Source organism: Poeciliopsis prolifica, unplaced genomic scaffold (assembly GCF_027474105.1).
Source record: "Poeciliopsis prolifica strain line A6 unplaced genomic scaffold, Auburn_PproV2 SCAFFOLD073, whole genome shotgun sequence".
Taxonomy (NCBI): domain Eukaryota; kingdom Metazoa; phylum Chordata; class Actinopteri; order Cyprinodontiformes; family Poeciliidae; genus Poeciliopsis; species Poeciliopsis prolifica.
In genome coordinates, this window is record NW_026562448.1 from 1,705,538 (window position 1) to 1,727,350 (window position 21,813).

At 43.9% G+C, this 21,813-nt stretch overlaps 1 pseudogene; it reads left to right on the forward strand.

The window, feature by feature from the left end:
* The window catches only part of LOC129352170 (serine/threonine-protein kinase BRSK2-like), an 88,565-nt pseudogene that overhangs the window by 46,056 nt on the left and 20,696 nt on the right, over positions 1-21,813 (forward strand).

Consider the following 21,813-nt stretch of genomic DNA (forward strand, 5'->3'; position numbering starts at 1 on the left):
TATTGTAAGTCCAGGTTTTCTACACGAAACCGCCCAGTTTTCAAGTTCTTCTGCAGATTCTCAGACAGATTTACATCTGGACTTTGACTAGGCCATTCTAACACATGAATATATCTGAAACACTCTGCTGTGTCTCTGACTGAATATTTACTCTAAACAGTTTTATTCTAGGATTGCCCTTCATTTATCTCCACTGGTTAACTCTGTTAACCAGTGGAGCCGTTGCGTGGCATCCTGCTGTGCCACGCATCCCCACAGCATGATGCTGCCACCACCATGTTGTGGCGATCATTTACTCATGAAACGAACTTTTCTTTGATATTTTTTGTTAAATAAATGGTGAGTTTGTAACATTTAAGTAAGTTATTTCTCTGTCAGTAGACAGGAAGTGTTTCAGCTCAGCCGCTTTAGCTCCGCCTCCTCGCCCGCCTCCCGAGGCCTGACCTGCTTTCTTGGCCTTCCTCGTCTTCCTCTTCATCTTCCATGAGGAAACAGACAGAAAACATGCAGCTGGTTTATTAATCACCTCATTAAGGGGGAAGCAGAGCCGGTTTTGTCAGAATCTGGAGGAAGAGCGATGGAGGAAAAGATCGCAGTCGATAAATTGAATGGGATTCCTGTCGTGGGGGCGGAGCTAACCTTGACACAGAAACGCTCAGAATGACTGGAAGGATGTTGGTTCTCATGTGGGTCAGGATCAGAATGAGTCCCATGAAAAAACAGACTGAATTTATCCTAATTAAAGCACAAACAGCTGTCATCTGTTACCGGGTAGATTTCTGGTTCCTAATCTAACCGCTGCTGTCTCCTCATGCTCTCTGCTGATTGGACGGCTGCTTTCCGCTCACAATATGCTGATTTGACAACACAGGTAAGCTCTTCTTATGTCTGCGTGTGTTTTAAAATTACAACAGTAACAACTTCATTTTTTAACCTTTTCAATTAAATTTCAGTTGAAATCTCTGAAATCATAAAGGTCTCCTCAGGTTTTCTGTGGCTTTGTTCTAGTCTGATTAGTCAGAGGTGAATTTCTATTTAATTATAAAATAAATCTCCTTCAGCTGTGATAATCGATACATGATGACCTTCACTAAAACACCAAAGGTCACATCAAGCCAACAGACGCACTAACCCTAACCCATCCAATACATTTATTTACTGCTATTTTGATTCATGAAGAGAAACAAAAATACATAAAAATCCTCTAGGAACTAATTAATTAAATATAATAGAGATATAACCTGATTTATTTTTACTACTAGGACAAGTTGCAGTTTACCAGCCAGAAGACGAGGCGGTGGATTTATTGATCTGTCTGATTTATCGGCTTCAGGGTGTAACTCTCCTCTGGGTGTTTCCTGGCGATCCGGTCAGAACCCAAACAGAACTGGAGCTGATTTAGCAAATGGCAGCTTTCAGCTGACAGGCCAAATAAAGTTATTTTTCATATGAAAGGTTCAGGTTTTGCTCTGATGAGCCAAAATTCATCCAGTTTTATGTCTTTAATTTGTTTCCTCTGGGAGGATTTACGAGTTTCACCTGCAGTGAGATTAAAAACGTTGCAGATTGGCTTTAATCTTTCTTTATCACATCCGTTTTGTGTAATGCCGTCCCACAGCATGATGCTGCCACCTCCATGTTGGATGGTTGAAGTGTTTTTAATTTAAAGGCTTCGTCTCAAAGCCGTTGACAAGCATTGGATTTATTTCTTGTTTCACCATCGAGATTTTCTCCAGATGAGGAGCCTTCCTGTGATCAGGAAGGAGCTCCAGTAGCAGTCAGTCTTGCAACGACTCTGACAAAGCTTCTGACTGAAGACAGTTGGTGTATGACGCCTCATGACATTGGCATGCTAACAGCTCAGCCTCCAGGCAGCTGGATGACATCACTGGATGACATCATCAGCTGTTGCTAGCTCTGCTAATCATCACCCTTTGCTTTTGCCGCTCCTTTTTAGAAAGCCAGGCAGACGTTGATGTTTGCCCATCATGATGGATAAAGAGTTGGTTAAACCTCCCATTTCTCTGTATTCGGCTCCTCTGGTGTTTGAGGTCAGAGGTCAAGTATCTTGAGGCGCTCATCACTTCTTGTTTCCATGGTTACGTGTCCCAGTGACCTGAACATAAGAGAAGGAATCATTTCTGAGACTTTAAACGTATCAACCAAAAACAGAAGAAGAGCTCACCTGGGGGTCAGACGCCTGTCTCTTCTCCCGCCGGTAGCTCATTCATGATGAGCTAACGGCGGGCGACGCGCGGCGGCCGCCTCACACCTCGGAGGGAAACGTTGTGACACTTCCTGCTGCGGTTCTCGCCTCCATGGAGCCGCGGCTGGAGGAAAGCTGCTAACGCTGATCGCTGCAGACGGACAAAACGCTGCAACATTTAAGGTTCCAGCGTTGGAGGTGGGAGCCGGCGCCTCCTGCTGGTGGGAGCCGGCGCCTCCTGCTGGCGGGAGCCGGCGCCTCCTGCCGGCGGGAGCCGGCGCCTCCTGCCGGCGGGATCCGGCGCCTCCTGCCGGCGGGAGCCGGCGCCTCCTGAGCTTCAGTCATTTGTTTTTGTCTTGCAGCTACTGGCTAATTTGGTTCAGCTTTTATTGTAAAATATTGTTTTGTAATAAAATAAATCTCACAGTTAAATTCAGTTTCTTTAAGACGAGGTAAAAAGTAAAAGTTGTTTATTTAAAGGGAATCTGGAGGAACATGCGAGTTCAGTCAAATGAGTCTGTGTTAAAGGATCTCCTGCTTGTTAAAGTTCAATTATTCTTCTATTGCAGCAACATTTATTTCACTTACAGGAAGAGTCATTGCTCTCATTTCCAGGCCGTCTTGTCCCAGTAACAGCAGGATGGATCAATCTGTTCAGTCTGTCCAGGACCTGGACCGACACAGAGCAGGAAACGATGCAGCTAAAGGTTAAAGGGAAGAGAAATGCAGGTTTAAACAGACATAAAGCAGCTTTTTAAAATAGAAATAGTGAAATGAGATTACCAAACAGGTTCAGGGATTTAAACTCTACTGAGTTAGCAGCATTTTTCTGCTGTTGGTCAGAAAATCTCTGACATCATCATGATGGTTTAATTTCCACTTTTTATTACAACCCAACCTGGTGAAATGGGGAGAACATCTGTTTTAATTCATTCATTTGAATCAATGTTCTCAAATACTTTTAAACTTTAATTTATGAACTTATTTTAAATAACTGTATTTATCTTTTAATAGTTCAAAGAATCTCTTGCTAAATATTTGTCACTAAACTTTCTGTTTTCTGTGGTCCCGGTTCCGGTCGGGTGGAAACTGTAGTTGACAGAAAACGCAGCCCTGGGGAACTCCATGTGTGAGCGTTTGCAGATTTTCTTTCAGCCCAAAGTTTTTTTGGTTTGTATTCATGATAAAGGCTTCTAAAGCCGTGTCTTTGAACGCAGCGTCCTGTGGGGCGTTCAGGTGAATCATGTTGTTTCACGTCTGCAGTGTTTCTTTTAGTCAAGTGTTTTCATTAACGGAGATAAATGGACTCTTTACGGCTCATTTTTTATCTCCGGCTCGGAAACACCTGGGATCGGATGAGAAGCGAGTTCAGGCGGCAGAGGTCAGAGGTCGGGTGATATCGATCTGATTAGCGGAGAGGACTGATCTGATTTAGAGGAGAGGAGAAATCAATAAAAGCCCGTGTGACTTCAGCTGCAGTCATGCATGGATCTCATCTCCCTGTGGCTCTGATATTTAATATTGAGCCGAATAAAACATCTGAATCAATTTGCTCCTCTGATCCGGTTCAGTTCAGTCACTTATTTACCCGGCTGACCTTGTTGCTGTTTCCTATAACGTCACATTACGAGTTAATTACTTAGAACTGAAGTTTGAAACACTTAAATATCAGTAAACATGTTTCTGTTGGTCTTTGTAATGAACTGGATCACATTTGGTTCTAGTGACAGAGTTCAGGTTTGACCCGATAAGTGAAAATTCAGTCGGTTCTGCCGCTGTAAAACGAGCCCAGATCACCATTCGTCCTCCGCCGTGCCTGTTGGTTGGTTGAGCTGTTTGTGCTGATGTGTTTTCTGAGGTCTAATTCTGAATCAGGCCTGCAGCTCTTCATGTTTTCCAGTCGAGAAGAACCGTTTTGTCTGATGACCTTGTGGTTGTTCTGAAACGGCGGCCAGTTGCTGACCTGCTGCAGCTTTGCACCTGAGAGACGTTTCAGTTGAATTCTAGTAAGATTTGAGGAGAACATCTTAATGACATCAGAAGGCTGGTTGTGCTAGTCATAAACATTAGCTTCGCTAGCGCTAACAATACAGAAACAGCATTCAGTGGAGGCTAATGCTAAAGCGCTAACATAATCCTCGAGCAGCAGTTTAGTTTGTTCTTTGTTTTCTTTTGCTCCTGCATGTTTCCTGTCTAGATTAGAAAGCAGGAAGCATCAACATAAATGTCCAACTATTTGAAGATTTCTTAGCAGTCAGGAAGCAAAACGATGTTGAACTTTAATCAACTGAACGTCGCAGATTTAAGTAAATTAGCGCTAAATATTTTCAAATACAGCAAAAGAGCAGAAAAACGATTTCCTCTGTTAGTGCATTAGCAGATCAGCAGAAGTGTGCCAAGCACTGCTTGTACTGTATAATTGCTTAATAGACATTTTGACAGCAGATGTAACTTCCAGCTGTTTTTCATCTCTGACGTTCTTTGTTCTTTGTCTATCAGCTGCAGGAATCACCAGACAACTGAAAAGTTGTTCCACACAGCAAATGTCAGAGCTGAATACAGAGGCACAGGGAAGCTGAGTAGATGTGAAAATGTCAGATTATCACTTTGGGGCCCAGTTTGGAGCTTTGTGTTTGCAATAACTGGGAGACGCGCTGAAAAATGTCAAATCCAAACTGATTTTTATGGTTCTCATTCTGCACAAGATCAAAGCTGCGTCGCTCGTCTTCTGAGACAAAACCACACAGCTGCGTGTCAGGGGAGTAATCACAGAACTCTGCAGGTAATCAGCAGATCATAAATGGCTTTTTAGTGGAAATGAGTCTTGTGTACGGCTCTCAGTGGACTCATGTTGCACTAACTTCCACCCTAAATACCGTCTTTTGTCTGTGAGTGTGGAAACACATCCACACTAAACCCGCTCTGGGTTTATGTCTCCTAAATATTACACCCATTTTAATTTGCTCCTTTAACTTCAGGTTCATGAAGAACCTTAAATAATAAAACTCCTGTCAGGAACTGATTATTGGGATGAATAAATGATCATTGAGTTTTTAAATTCAGAAACTGCTGAAATACTTCTGAGCAGTAAAACATTGTGAAAAAGGCTCTAAATTGTAAATAACTTATTTCAAGTTGTTTGTCAGACTGAAACAATAATTTATGACAGATGGATCCATTTCAGAAATCTTTCTGAACATTATGATGGAAAAGTTATGAGTTTATGAAAACCATGACTACAACCAATGAGAAGAAGAAACAAAATCTTCTGCTGGATCTTTGATGCAGCAAAAACTTTTTGTTTTCAAATGAAATTAAATCTCTTTACGTTTGTGATGGTGTACCTCAAGTGTTAAATATGTCAATATATTTATTACATTCCAGCTGTTATTGATACAAGTTGGTAAATGATCCAAACTTCTTTAAATATGTTTTAAAATGTGTCTAATTTAGTTGGTGGTGGGAACCGTTAAGGCGCTGTGTTTGTCCTGACCGATGGTCCGCAGATGAAGCCATTCCTGAGCAGCGCGGCTTCAGCTGCGGCTTCAGCTGCTGCTTCAGCTGCTGCTCCAGCTGCTGCTTCAGCTGCTGCTCCAGCTGCTGCTTCAGCTGCGGCTCCAGCTGCTGCTTCAGCTGCGGTTCCAGCTGCGGCTCCAGCTGCGGCTCCAGCCCCACCTGCCCACAGAAAGCCCCCCAAGCTGCCGTGCTGGTCAAGATGCCCCCTTGTTCTCAGCGTTGCTCATTTCCAGCGCCGCGCCTGCGGCGGAAAGCACCTTTCAGGCTGACGTCCTGTGAAACGTGCGCGGTAATGAAGAGCTGCATATGCGGCGTGGCATTTCCTCCGCCGCCTGCAGACCTTCAGTACAAAGTGAGACAGTCCCTGGTGTCAGGGCTTTGATGGAGATGGATGGAGCCATTGTGGTCGCATTAAGATAAAAGTATTGCTTGTTGACATTTGCGTTACGCTGCAACAGTTCCATCAGGTGAGCTCTCAGAGGTGCACAACAGAAAGGAGATCAGGGAGCTAAAGGACGCAGATTTATCACAGTTTCATCTGTCTGGAGGCTCCAGCAGCTCAATTCATTCACTCTGATCAGAAACAGCAACTCTAAGGGTTTCCTTGTATGCTTGTCTCATATTGGTCTCATATTGTGTAAAAGATAATCCGCTCTACATGTCTTAGAGTTTTTTCCTAATGCAGACTTTACTTGAATCATTGAATGCAGGTTTTCATTGCAGTCGAGGTCAAGCGTGTTGGCGTGTTTTACAAAGTTTGTGGTAACCAAGGAGAATCGTTAAGAGGTTCTGATCATCGAAGAATCCATGTTGGTCTCTTCCTGTGTTCACACCAGAGGCGTAGATGATGCCAGGTGTAACATCTGGAAGCACCAGGACTGACAGTAGAGGATTGGACCAAAACATCTTCTCTGATAAATCCTCCTTTTGATTGTTTAAGGCATTTTATTGGTCGAGCACAAGATGAAGGAAGAAAACGAACTGCTTTATGCTTGGTAGTTTGGTAGATTAGGTCATTGTTGGTTGGTTGGTTGGTTGGTTGGTTGGTTGGTTGGTTGGTTTATTGGTTGGTTGGTTGGTTGGTTGGTTGGTTGGTTGGTTGGTTATTGGTTGGTTGGTTGGTTGGTTGGTTGGTTGGTTGGTTGGTTGGTTGGTTGGTTGGTTTATTGCTGCTCTGTTCTAAAATGTAATGACTGAAATATTAAAGTTTTTCCCGTTCTGATTGAGCCAGATTGGATGTGAAAGTTGTTTGATGTCTGTGTTTCAGGTCTGGTGAAGCTGGGTCTCCACTGTGTCACAGGTCAAAAGGTCGCCATAAAGATCGTCAACAGAGAAAAGCTCAGCGAGTCTGTTCTAATGAAGGTAAGACTGTTTCACCTCTAAACAGGGAGGCGCATGATTCATCTTTCAGCCTGCCGCTGATCACTGTTATGCTGGACACTTCTGATGCAAGGAAATGATTCATATTTTTTACTGGGTGATGGTGGGTGCTTACAGGAACCTGACTGACGATACGCAGTAATCGTTTTTGTAGAAGAGTTTAGCTTTTCTGAAAATGAGCAATCCATGTTTTCTCTGGAAGAGAACCTTCAGGTGGTCTAATCCAGAGATATAAAGTCATGCAGTCTCTGTTTTCTAGCAGGAATTGTTTCTGGGAGCTTCTTAGCGTCGGTTTTGCAGAAACATCCGTGTTTCACTCCCACAGGAGCCAGAAATAGAGCAGAAAGTGATGCAGGTGCACTTTAGAGCTGTCACCGTGTCACCCACACGTATTGAACCGCTACAGTCTCGTACAGCGCAGGTGTTCGGACTCACGCGGCGGACAGGCAGCTGCTCCTGTTATTACCGCCGTCCCTCCTACGCCCGGAGCAAACAGGTGGATGCAGCGCAGGCCGGGTGAGTCACGTGTGGCGCTGTGACTCACCTTCGCTGGACAACGCTTCGCCCCCTGCTGTGTGACGGGGTCGAACACTTTCTCCGGTTTCAGAGTTTTCTTTAAACGCTGATTTATTCTGAACATTCGTGACACAATAATAAGTGCTACTTTTGTTTTAGTTCATGTGAAAATTAAATTTAGCATAAAAAATAAAAGTGCTGCACATTTCTGAACTGAGATGAATTGCAAGATTCTCCTCTGATGTGAATCTAAACATACAAACTGGTCAGGTGACCTCTGACCCCACTGGTTTCACTGGATTACAGAGTTGGAGCTTCTTACACAGCTTCCCCTCCTCATGTTATATTAATCATCATTAATATAACATCATTTTCATGTTTTTTAAACGTAAAATGTGGTTTTAAGCCTGTTGTCTTTCATTTGGTCTTCAGTTCCTCAGGATTTTCATCCGATCTGCTTTGACTCCTTTGAGGAACAAACGAGTGACGATGCTGAACCAAAACTGCACTAAAATAAAAAATTAACAAATTATGTCCCTGAAAGTGGATTACTGAGCAACTAGTGAGATTATTTCTGCAGAGTAAAACCGGAGGATTTGTCTGATTTTCCATTTTCCCTCCATCAGGAAGGTTTTCCGACTCCACAGCCTTTAATTCGGCTTCTGCCTCATTACGATCTGTCTCACTCAATCTCTGATGTTAAAATGTCAGTTTGTCTAAAAACTGAGCCAGTCGTTCATCATCAGCAGAGCCAATTTTCTTCCAAAATGACTTTTTTTCACCTCTTTCTGAGCCTCTGCTCCAGCATGAAGCTTCGTTATGAAACCGTGTGAGACTGCAGAGGAGGTCATGTGACCTCGCTACTTTCATCCTATTGGTCAGCGTGAGGAACTCTGTGGCTCTGCAGTTAATTGGCTGTCAACACGATGCTGCAGCGAAGGCTGGCGTTGAGTGAAGGAAAGTTTAGGCGATGATGTCAGGACAGCTTCAGCCGTGAGGTCAGAGCAGAGCTCGCTGCTGATTGGTTCCAGGCTGCTGATTGGTTCCAGGCTGCAGATTGGTTCCAGGCTGCTGATTGGTTCCAGGCTGCTGATTGGTTCCAGGCTGCTGATCGGTTCCAGGCTGCTGATCGGTTCCAGGCTGCAGATTGGTTCCAGGCTGCTGATTGGTTCCAGGCTGCTGATTGGTTCCAGGCTGCTGATTGGTTCCAGGCTGCTGATCGGTTCCAGGCTGCTGATCGGTTCCAGGCTGCTGATTGGTTCCAGGCTGCAGATTGGAAGAGTTTGTGGTGAATTGCATGTGAAGGAGTTTTATATTTTCTACTAACTAAATGTAAAAACTCCCGACTCTCAGGTCAAACGTTGTTCATGTGGCAGGAGAGGAGAAAACATTTTATATACAAACAGAATGATTTGATGTAAACTTTTATTTCTGCACTGGATTCACAAAGCAAATTTCATTAAATGCCTGCATGAGTAGTAGTACCCATAAAATCCAGCAGGTGGGAACAAATTGCAATTTTTTGCGTGACGTTTAAGTTTCTCACATTTAAGACATTGTTGTAAACATCATGATAACGGAGAGCTTCAGGTCTTTTGGTTGTAACAGTTGTTTTGTGAACTCCTCCCTTTAACTGAAGTAATCTTCAAATTATAAAATTATTACGTAGTTCATTCATAAATATTCTAGTGGCTGTTAGATAAGAAAACAAGAGAAACTTGTGTTCATCTTTACTAAATAATCAAAGATTTGTCTTTTAAAAAGTGATTATAAAAACAATCTGATCTGTTTTCTTCACAGAAATAAAACCTCCAGCTTTCAGCTGTTTCTCATAAAAGCATCTATTTCACTCAAATACCTTCATTTATGACTTTTCTCCAGTTTAATGAAGAAGAAAATGAAACTGCAGTTTGGAAAATATCCAGATGAATCTGATAAATTTACACATCAGAGGAGGTGTGATTATTTTCTGAAGAATTTATTTCTTCTAATCTGCTAATTTTTTGTCTTTTTAAGGAAAATTGTGATTCCATTTTATTACAAATTTACAAGTTTTTGACATCACCAAATTTTTTTCGTCGTTTCTTGAAAATGTGTGAAATTAAAATTTCTTTGGTCGTCATCTGAATTCTTATGAGCTGAAAGAAAGTGAATCATTAGCGTTGCGTGGTTAGCATTGCTACATGGTTAGCATTGCATGGTTAGAGTTGCATGGTTAGCGTTGCTACATGGTTAGCTTTGCTGCATGGTTAGCGTTGCATGGTTAGCGTTGCATGGTTAACGTTGCATGGTTAGCGTTGCTGCATGGTTAGCGTTGCATGGTTAGCGTTGCATGGTTAGCGTTGCATGGTTAACGTTGCATGGTTAGCGCTGCATGGTTAGCTTTGCTGCATGGTTAGCGTTGCATGGTTAGCGCTGCATGGTTAGCGTTGCTGCATGGTTAGCGTTGCATGGTTAGAGTTGCATGGTTAGCGTTGCTGCATGGTTAGCGTTGCATGGTTAGCGTTGCATGGTTAGCGTTGCATGGTTAGAGTTGCATGGTTAGCGTTGCTACATGGTTAGCTTTGCTGCATGGTTAGAGTTGCATGGTTAGCGCTGCATGGTTAGCGTTGCATGGTTAGCGTTGCATGGTTAGCGTTGCATGGTTACAGTCAAGCTGGAAGTTATGGGTGGAAATCTGAGGAGGGAAAAGAAAGCGGCGTGACGAGGATCCGTCCTGCAGGACGATCCGTCAGCTGCAACCCGGTTGATGACGGAAATAGTTTTTCATCAGGAGAGTAGAGAATTAAAGCTCTGAGGAAAACCAGGGGAGCTGCAACAAAATGCTGACTGAGAGGATTTAGGTTCATGATTCGGCAATTTTTTCCCTCCACTGGATTTGGGGGAAAAGGATTCTGAGCAAAAAATTTCAACAATTTAATGTTACAAATGCAGAATTTGAGCTATTTGGTCGAGTTTGTTGATTTCCAGTGGTTCAGGTCCAGCACTTTTCTTTCTCTCCCTCTTTCCTCCCATTTCTTCTCCTGTTTTCTGATTAGTGCGGAGCAGTCTGCTCCTCCTGTCGCTCCGTGTCATTCAGGAACCTCGCGTCTCGCTGTCTGATTGCAATTGGACCGCAGACTGAGCCGCGTCCTCTGGACGTCATGGAAACAGATGGCGGTTTGATTACCGGGCGGATGTTCTGATTTACGGCCCCCGGCGGAGAGCCGCGGCCCCGGCGGCCCCCAGAGGCCCCCGGCGGCCCCAGAGGCCCCCGGCGGCCCTCAGAGGCCCCCGGCGGCCCCCGGAGGCCCCCGGCGCCCCTGGAGGACCCGGCCCTGCATCTTGCTTCGATTATAGAGAGATTTGGACGCGGCGCCGTAACCAGTCAGTCCTCATAATTCATTCAGACGAACTCTGACGTTGATCTGAGGAGTTTGTTGGCTTTTGATGCGACTCGGAGCTTCTCTGAGGAAATGGAGGAAAATATGTGTTGGCAGGTTTCAAACATGAAACAGATGATGATAAAATTAGATTTTAAAGTTAAGAGATGCTGGATTGTTGAACTTTTCAATTTTTATGACTTTTCTCCAGTTTCTGCAACACAGTGACGTCTTGCTAACGTTCCTTTCTTCTCTTTTGAATAGTTCATAACTTCTTCCTCATATTTTTTTATTCCATTTCCAAAATAAGAGTCCACCCGAGTCACAGATCGGGTTTTGCTGCTCAGTCGGTGCGGATGGGAATTAGAGGCCTAAACTTTTCAAATGTTGCCTCATGTTGCCGAGCAGCAGAAAAGGTGACGGAGTTACGGCTCGGTAAGAAATGAGCCACACGACGAGCCTGGAAGCCCGGAGTTGAACCTGAGGTTGCCTCCGTCTGATCCGGCCTCCGTCTGATCCGGCAGGATAATCGCTGTAAGTCTGGAGACTCGCTGTCGAGTCGTTGGCAGGTCTGAGATAAGATCTTTGATCTTGTGCTTGGAGGTGAACGCTGAAACAATCTGCAGTTATTCTCCTTAAAAGAGGCTGAAGGAGGATAAATAATGTCGCAATTCATCAAACACTTTGTGTTGATGTGCTATGATAGAAGCAACTTTACGTTTTAAGCAGCAGAAATGTGTAAAATTTTGTTGCGTTTCACAGTTTGGGTGTTAAAATGTCAGCTTTATTTCACTGCTTCTGTTTGCATTGCTGTGAAGGACGAACAGAAGGAAACATTGTGTTTCTCTGAATCCTCGCAGCAGGAAGATCCTGGGCTCAAATCCTGGTCTGCAGCCTTTTTACGGCGTGTTTGCATGTTCGTTTTCAGACAGTGTCCTGCCACCTGGACACATCCGGCCTGGCTGTGTTGGTCCGGTCCAGACGCCGCTGAAGGTAGTGAGACCTGATCTGATGCTGAATGAGCTGAGAGGCAGAGACGGCTCTCAGCTCTAACGCTCGCCTGGGGATACAGGGAATCAAAAGCAGCAGAGGCTGAACTCTGGATGACCACGGCGTCCTCACGATGACTTTTCATCTCGCTTCATGAAGAGACGCGGAGCGTTTGCACTTGTAATGAGGTTTCTCAGTCTGGAGATGCTGGGCTGTGAAATGTCACACGTTTATTTCCATTCCTCCCATCACACAAGAACAAACCAGCACTAATTGCTTTGTATTAACATCCAGACGACCAGGAGGTAATTGAATTTAAAGCGGTCTTCTTCCTGCACAACCCGACTTATTAGTCTTAAACATCATCACCTTTCTAAGCAGTTGACTGAAGCAGCTCTGCTGTCTCTGCTCTGCAGGGACGATGAGTAACCCAGAGTTTCACCTGCAACCTTCCACCAACCGTCACAGCGCTCTTTATTACAGCACATTAAGAAACCTTATGGGACATAATGGAGTCTAATAACCGTCAGTGTGGCATCAACTCCGGGGTTCAGAGCCTGCTTACCTTGCACATGTCTTTAATTAACCTCTGCCAGGCTGCACTGCGTGAGCCGGCGGAGAACTGATGCAAACAGGCAGCAGGACATTTACAGAGGATCAGTTACCGACACAACGCAGGCGAACCCAGAGAACGATGACGGACTGGAGAACCGGAACGACGACGGACTGGAGAACCGGAACGACGACGGACTGGAGAACCGGAACGACGACGGACTGGAGAACCGGAACGACGACAAACTGGAGAACCGGAACGACGACAAACTGGAGAACCGGAGCAGGAAACTCCAGGGAGGAGTGGGTTTTTGAGAGCTGGTTCAGTCGGAAGAGAAAACGGCCTGTGATCTGCTGAAAAGAAACTAACATTGGTTTTCTTCCGCATGACATCATCATAGGAAGCCATGAGGAGGAATGAAACTCGCAGCGTTTCATTTTTTGTTACGACTCTTGAATCCAATCCAGTTTGTTTAGGTTTAAAGTCCGGTTCGTTTGTGGAGGTGTGAATGCACAATTGAACTCTGGTCCCCTGCAAACCTCCAACTCTGTTTGGTTGAAGTGAAATCTGGAACAGGATGAATGCATAAGGAACGCCAAGCGGACTGGAGACCGCTCCAAAAGCATTCTGGGTAAATAGTTCATGGTTCTTTAGGAGAAAGAAGAAAAATCCTCCAGTCGTTAAATTCCTTTCCTGTTTTGTTTCCCTTGGGGAAGAGGTGAGTTTCCCTCAGTGGGTCTGGGCGCAGCGCCCCCCACAGGGCCGGAGCTTCTGGCGGCCGGTTCTGCAGGACACTGGGTCCAAAGATTAAAACATGATTTCTTTTATTATTATGTGCCGCCAGCCTCCGGCGCCGACCTCAGCGACGGGGCTTTGAAGAACTGCGGCTTTGATGGAAGTGAAATGTGATTTTCAGGGTTTTCTGTCCGTTTTCTCAGTCACATCACCAGCGCCGCGTCCAGACGGCGAGGCAGAAGAAAGGACCAGTAACGCAGCGACATGTTGACGATCAACGGGATGGATTTCCACTTACTCTATAAATATTGATGCTGTCTGGTTGCTGCAGTTAGAAGATGATCAGATCTCATCATCAGACCTTTACATCCTCCTCATCTTCTGGAATCTGACAGTCTGAGTCAGTCTTGTCTAATTCATCAACTTTGTTACTTTCATGTTTCCTTCCTCCTTCAGAAGATGAAACGTTTCCAGATGAAGAGACTTAAATCATTTGTTCCACTGAACCCTTAAAGCTGCAGGCGCCTGGACACGTTTCTGATTCTGCAGAACTCACAACCTGCCATTCATTATATGATTTAACACCACTGATGACTGCGGTTCAGTACAATATTCAATCATAATAGTGCATTTAGTTTAGGACGGATGCCAGACTCCTGAAGCTTGTCCGGTTTCTGAGGAGAAAATATCAGGAATCAGAACAAGCTGGACGTCTGAAGATCTGCTGACGGATCCGGAGATGTCAGGATTCACAGAGTCTGCCACGCCGCGGTTCTGGTGTGAGCTTATTCCTCAGATGGTTGGATTTACGCCTCAGTCACGGATCTCACCAGGAAGTGGAGCGAGTGAAACAGATGAAGTTCTGAATGGCCTGTTGGGGAAACTCGGCCAGCTGAACCGGAGCTTTTAGATGTTTAGTAACATGTCAGAGTAAGAACTGCTCTGCCACTTTGTTTCTGCAGCTCTGAGGTCCAGAACCGGCCCGGAGGCCCGGCCTCCGGCCCACTCAGGCGCCAGCAGGCGGCAATAGACTGAACAGGAGGCGCTCTTAATGCTGCTCAAGGCTGCGACTGTGGATCGTGGTTCTGTTGATGACCCAGCTGCAGCTTTTGGACTCATATTGGAGATACTATTGGAGAGCTATCATAGTAATCACCTTTTGGCCAGAGGTGAAAATTAGCGCTCTCTAGTGGCCAAACTGTTTTTTGTAAAGCGCACAGGGCGGGTTTGTAGTAGCATGTAATTCTCTCAGCTGACCTGTTGGGGGCAGTAGCGCTTCTGCGGAACCGTTCCTGACCGGAAGCATTTAACGGCCACAGCTCGGGAATAATGAGACGGTTTCTCACTTCAACGAGACTGATCCCACTGTGACGAGAACGTGACGTAGTTTCAATGAGGAATGAGATTTAAAACGTGTCTCGATTCAACGAGAATCTTTCCTGTCTTAACGAGTTTTCCATCCCATAATAATAATAAAATTTCCATTATTATGGGATGTAGAAAGTCGCTCCTCTCGCAGTTCAACGTTTCCGCAATTTAAACAGAAATTACGAGCTAGCTTTAGCCTGCTGTTAGCCTCCATCTGCAAAGATCCTCAGCAGAGTGAGATGCGCGTTTACTGCAGCTTTTTATCTTTCATTCCCCTAGAAAATACGTTTTGTGTTTAATGTAACTTAACAAGGGAAAATACTAAAAATATTACAATGTTTTGAAGAAGAAGGAAACATTTAATATAAATGATGAGTGATATAACCACAATACTCTCCATATGGTATCATGTAGTTTGAATTTTAAGCTCATATCTTTGTAATAGACGATCTCTGGATAGTGGGTTTTTTAAAAAACCCACTATATTTATTTGGATCAAAAAATTGATCCAAATAAATATTAAGCAGTAACGGTTATTTTTACCGACCTGGAAAAACTAATGAAAAAATGTTTTTTTTCATTTGTATAGAATAAAATGTAACTTTGTTGTACATATTTTTTAAATTTGCCAGGTTGATGGGGATGCAGGTGACGTTTCTTTGCTGGCTCCTTTGCAGCCTGGTGTTGTGCTGACGTCACCTGTTTGCTCCAGAGCAGCAGCCTGACTGACCTGCTGCTGTTTAATCCTCTGGAAACAGAAAAGATGTTTCTGTTGGTCTCTGAAACTTTACTTCAGACTTTGGAGGAAGTTGATGTTTCCTGAATGAAATGAACAAACGGTTGGGTTCATCTACTCTGTAGTGGATCTGGATATTTTCCAGCCATCTGTTGTTTGTTTGTTTGTTTTCCTAGTGACTTTGGAGCGATCAGCCTCACACAGCGGTGCAGTTTGTCGGGTTTTTTCCTGCCAGCCCGATGTGAGAACTGAAATGATTTCTGTTTTCTGTCGCTGCAACAAGCACCTTTCCTTGTTCCTGGTAGTTCAGGCGTGACCGGCTGGTCGCTGCAACACATTAGTGTTAAACTAAAGTGTCAGACTTTAAGCAGCAGATCAGCCGTGGTTACGGCTGAACCAACTGGGGTTAAAGTGTGAATTTCTGCTTCGGCTGCCTCCAAACAACATGGCCCTGCAGGCCCACTTTGTCTGATTAAAGTGATGTAACGGAAAGATGCTGCGCGTCGCCTTTCATCAGATGCTCTGGCTTCGGGTCCGGAGGTTTTTACTCTCAGCTCAGCGCTCAGCTGCATGCTTCAATGTTTCCACTCATTCTGTGTGTTTTGTCTGCAGGTGGAGCGAGAGATCGCCATCCTGAAACTCATCGAGCATCCTCACGTCCTGAAGCTGCACGATGTCTATGAAAACAAGAAATACCTGTAAGCTCCTTTTGAGAGGTTCAGTTCAGCTTCGAGGTCTGGGTTTCTTCTTCTGTGAAAACTGAGATTTTCTGTCTGGAAAAATAAAATAAAAGGTTTGAATATGCAGGAGGATCCAGAGAGAAACGATGCTGCTTAGGGAGAACAAACCAGATTATCTCCTGACTTCTGTCTGGATGAAAGTTTTCCTTAAAGAACAAAGAGAAACACAACGTTATGATGATAACTGTGCAGTCAGAGATTGAAGTTTTATCGTATTAATGCTCGATGTATCTGTGCTATTTATCGGTTCTGGTCCGATAGGTAAAACTGGGTTGGATACATATATTTATTTATTCAGTCTGCAAAGAGAAGCTGCTGCAGCTCTCACTCGGTCATGACGTCTCATGCGGCTCATTCACATAAAACAACCAAATATGACAAAGCAAAGGATTTTTTTTACAGTATTTATTCATGTAAATGTTATCATAGCAGAAGTTAAAGGTAGAATAAACTACAAAGTAACTGAATGCAAGAAAATATATTTACTCCTTTTTTGTATATATAAAATTTAAATTTTTCTAATTTAACTATATAAAAAATAAATGAATAAGTAAAATATAATTTTTCCTGTTAATTAAAAGCAGTAAAAATAAATAAAAAGATAACTTTTTATCATGGCATATAAAATGGCAGCTCCAGTTAAATCGTTTTCAGCTGAAGTTGTAAAGTTGCTGCATATTTTTATGAATCAAATGAGGTTTTCACTCAGGAACTGCAGCCTCTTCCAGGCATGGCAGTGGCAGCATCATGCTGTGGGCCTGACATTTTCCACCTACTTAAGCTTATTTAGAAGGATTGCTGCTAAAGGACAGCTGAGATATTTCATGCCTCTAAGTGATAAAAGAGTCTGGAAGTAAAGTTCAAAGGTCAATGCTTGCTACTGAATGTTAAGTAATAAAGTAATTGTGCAGCTAATGTCTGGCTTCTTTAATAGAGACAAGAGGATCAGGTTGTTCTCTTGTTTTCTCATTAAGCCTGACTTGTTTCTCCATCAGTCCAACCTGCAGCAGCTGCAGTTTTTCCTTCTGTTATTGCGTGCATTAATCTGCAGCGTGTTGCAGCCGCGCTCCAGCGGCGACGCTTAACGCGACGCTCAATAATTGATAAAACCGCCGGCGTCAGATGGAGCCGGAATTTGTTTTCCTGATGTTGCGAAGACGGCGACGGACGGTCATCATGGATGCAAACAGAAAGTCCCGCGCTCACAAATCACAGGCGGCCGTGTTTCTAATTTAAACGGCTCTGACGGGGAAACGCTCCAGCGGATCCCTTAATCTGCTAATAAATCAGGCGGCGAGGCGCGCGGCCATCAGGGATGTTCCCGAGATAAATCAGTCCTGGAGATGGATGAAACATTTTACAGCACAAACACGCAAAGCTGCAGATTTACTTCATACATCAACGGAGGTTAGAGCCGAACACGCTGTAGTTTATGACTGGATTACATGATTAATGCCTCCTTCAGCTGCATGAAGACGAAACAAAAGATTTCTGTTGAATCTGGGCTGACAGGAAACCATCTGCAGATGAATTATGAATCCAAATATTTGCTTTCTTTTGCTAGAAAAATGCTAAAACTGGTTGAATTTCTGTAAAGTTCAGATAAGGATAAACCTCTGAGATCCAGAAACATAAAACCAGATTCGTCTCCTTGTGTCAATTTATTGACGTAATAAAGTTGCTTCAGCAGAAGCAAAATAAAAGTCCGACATCCAACGAGGATCAAATAAAGAAAAGCTGGAAACAGTGAAATAAAAATAACAGTTAATAAAATCAGAACATTCTGAAAGTCGGTGCTGTTTGTTGGAAACGTTAATATTTCTGCCACGGTGATTCAACCATGTGAAAATCAGTCCAACTGATACCTGCAACGGTCTAGTCAAAGTCCTTTCATAAAGTGGGGCATGAAATCTGAAACTTTGGGATAGATTTTAATTTATTTTATTTCCTGATAAATGAAACTGGATCTGACAGAGTGTGATGACCTCTGACCTCTGCAGGTACCTGGTGCTGGAACACGTGTCCGGCGGGAGCTGTTCGACTACCTGGTGAAGAAAGGCCGGCTGACGCCCAAAGAGGCCAGGAAGTTCTTCAGACAGATCATCTCGGCGCTGGACTTCTGCCACAGCCACTCTATCTGGTCCGTACTGCGGTTCTGATCCGGTCCGGTTCTGATCCAGTCCGGTTCAGTCTGCCGGGTCCAGAACCAGAAGAACCCGACTCGTCTCCGGTTGATCAAAACATCGGGTTTTAGTTTGGAAGTGCAGAATATTGTCAGAATAATGATGATTCCTCAAAGCGTTTTCTCCGTTTGCGGCGGTTCCTCTCCTCGCCAGCCGGGGGCGACGGCAGAGGCGGCGGCTCGTCTTGATCTCCTCTCATCTCCCTGAAACCTTTAGCTCCTCCACTCCTGGCTGCAGCTCTGCACATGAAAGGCGCTCAGCGATGGATGTCAAGTGTTTGGCTCTGAAGGAATCCATTTATTTCTGTTTTTACTGCAGGAACCACAGAGACAAACTGAGTGAAAATCCTCAGCTGCAGGTTTTAACAAATGTTTATGATCAAAAGCAGGAGTTTATTGTCAATGTTTTCAAAGAACACATTATGATTTGAAGGAAACATTTCACTTTGGGCTAAATGATAAAACTGGCTGAGCTGCTTCAGTTTGTTTCCTTCATCTGAGCTGGAAGATCAGAAACCAGCAGAAACTCACGAAACACAAAATGTGGAGATTTTACTCCAAAAGATCTTCTTCAGTTTAAACAGAAAATATGCAGTTACATAACAATCCAGGTCGCGTCGGTTTGTTTAGCGCTTTATCGGTTTGATAACTTTGAAACGTTTGGCTCTTTCCCAATTTAAGGAGCCAAACTGGTTTGTAAACCTTTAGTTGAATAAAGTTTGATGTTTGTGTGGAGGTTTTGGTGAATGAAACTGAATGTGTCCCTCTGTCTCCCCTGCAGCCACAGAGATCTGAAACCAGAGAACTTGTTGTTAGATGAGAAGAACAACATCAGAATAGCGGATTTCGGCATGGCGTCTCTGCAGGTCGGGGACAGTCTGCTGGAGACCAGCTGTGGGTAAGAACCGACCGGGTCCGACCTGAACGATGCCTGAACCCGACCTGACGTGAGTGCTTGGAGTTTTCTGAAAGCGCTGCAGAATAGGAGCGGTTCCGACCCGTTCAGCCAGTCAGGTGTGTGGAACGGCTAAATCCACGTCGCTCCTAAACGCATCATGGAGCGCGGGAGATTACAGCGTCGGAGGCTGAGCAGAAACAGCTGAAGGAGCTTCTGATCCGAAGGATTCCTGCCTGCGGTTCGGTTCTGAGGGTCCGTCTGAAACCGAACCGCATGCAGGAAGAACCGAACAGGTTCTGAAACCTGCTGACCCAAAATAAACATCATGAGTTAATGCAGAGATAAACGTCTAACTAAATGAGTTTAATCAAAACAATTCATTTGTTTAAATAATTAATCCATTTTCATTAGATTTGTTGAGGAATAAATGAAATGCTGAGACCTATCAGACTAGCATTCTAGCAGGGATTTAAAAGCTCTTCCTGGTGAATCAGCTTCTGTTAGCATTGAGGCAAATTTGCTCCCAACTGTTTCACCCAAATGCTTTTCATCAGTCTGTTTACCAGCGCTTGTTTAAAACAAAACTTTGGTGAATGGAAGCAGCTGAAAGTCTCAGTTTCCTCCAAACAATCAAGCCTGTTTTACCTTTTGGAAAATAATCCAGAACAAAAAAGCAGTAACATGATTGGCATCAAAACGGCTAATGCTACATGTGGAGGGAAAGTCAGAATACTGAAGTCCAGATCTGCTGCAGTTGATTATGTTTAAAGTGATGATTAATGAATTTATTTTCAGGGATCAGCAGCAGACTTCAAAATGAAAAACTGAATTTCTTACCTGGGTAAATTCAGCCTCATCTCGGCTCTCACTCCTCAGTTCTGGTAAAAAAATGATCAGATTTCAGTCGTTTGTCTCAGAAAGCTGAACGATCCTGCGTTTCATGTAGTCTGAGTTTGGCCACTAGAGGGCCTCAGTGAGTCAGAATACTGGCTCTTAACTTTTTGCTGTTATAAACTGATTTCTTGTCATCAGCTGCTGTAAAGTCAGATCTCTGGTCAGTAAAGCAGAACCAGAAGCTGCAGATCAGCAGCAGCGACTGAAACGTTCTCGGATCAGAACCAGCCAGATGTCTCCTCCTCACGCTCCGGCAGGTTCGGGTCAGATCGGCTCCACCAAGCGACGTTAATGAAACCTCAGACGGGCGAAGTCCGACAGGACGCCGTGTTGAGACGTCGCTCAGCGTGATGAGACGTCGCTCAGCGTGATGAGACGTCTGAGCGCCGCCGGTCGACCCGCTTCGCTTCCATTTACATAATTAGGAATCTCATCAGCGCAGATGAAGTGTGTGTGTTTACACACTGCTGGAGGAACCGGGCTCTCCGCTTCGCTGGTTCTGATGAGGTCCAGACGGAGGTTCTGCAAAACCAACCTGTCAGAAAAACATTTTCATGCCGTTTGTCACATTTAAGTTGAAATATTTACTAGATTTGATTTGTTTTTGTAGCTGTTTTGCTGCAGGTTCTGTTAGGTATATATTTAGATTTTATGAAATGAAGCACCTTGTTACGGCCGATTCACTGACAGGATTTCTCACAAGCTGAGAAGATTCAACCAATCAGAGTCTGATGAAGAGCTGATTAATGATTGGTTTCTGTTGAATTATTGATTGGAAACTCCATCCGTCCTGTTTGTTCCTGCAGGGTCACTTTTTACTGAATAACATGCAGAAATGCGCCATTTATTTTGATTTTTATGTAAACTGAGCCCAGATGTTAACAAGCAGCTGGATTCAGATCAAACCAGTTTGTTTCTGTTTTTCTCTCGCTGGTTTTGTGACGTTAGTCTGCAGAGCTTCTGCTCAGACTAACGTCCGCTTTGCTCTGCTTTCAGATCGCCGCACTACGCCTGCCCGGAGGTCATCAGGGTGAGTGCTTTCTCTGCTTTCTCTGCTTTCTCCTTTCTCTTCAGTAAGAGCTGCTCTTCCTCCTCCTCCTCTTCATCACGTCGCCTCCAAACTCAAAAGCACTTTCTTTGTATTTCATCTTCTAAAACCTGTTAGAGTTTCAGTCTGTATTTCTGTTAGTGCATCTGAACCTCCATGACCTCTGCTGAACTTTGAGTTGGTTTTATGTCAGTTTTCCATCTTTTTGCTACAATATCATTTTAATTTCAGAAATAATCACTGATGAACTTCTGCTTGAATCTTTCATCGCTGCATTTTGTCTTCATCCAGGGAGAGAAATACGACGGGAGGAAAGCAGACGCTTGGAGCTGCGGAGTCATCCTGTTCGCACTTTTAGTGGTGAGTGACCCTGGAGCAGCTGCAGCATCACAGCAACAGCTGCAACATCACAGCAACAGCTGCAGCATCACAGCAGCTGCAGCATCATAGCAGCAGCACCTGCAGCAATAAACATGTTTAATATTTTTATTAATACGGTAAAAATATCAACAAGTTTTAAATAACGACACATGATTCATGCAAAATGTTGCAGGATTTAATTTGTTCCTGCTCATATCAAAAAAAAAAAGTTAAAATTCACATAATTTTTGATTACTTATAAATTATTCCAACAAGATGAACGAATATTTCTTGATGATGAGAAGCAAAATAAAAAATAAAAACATTAA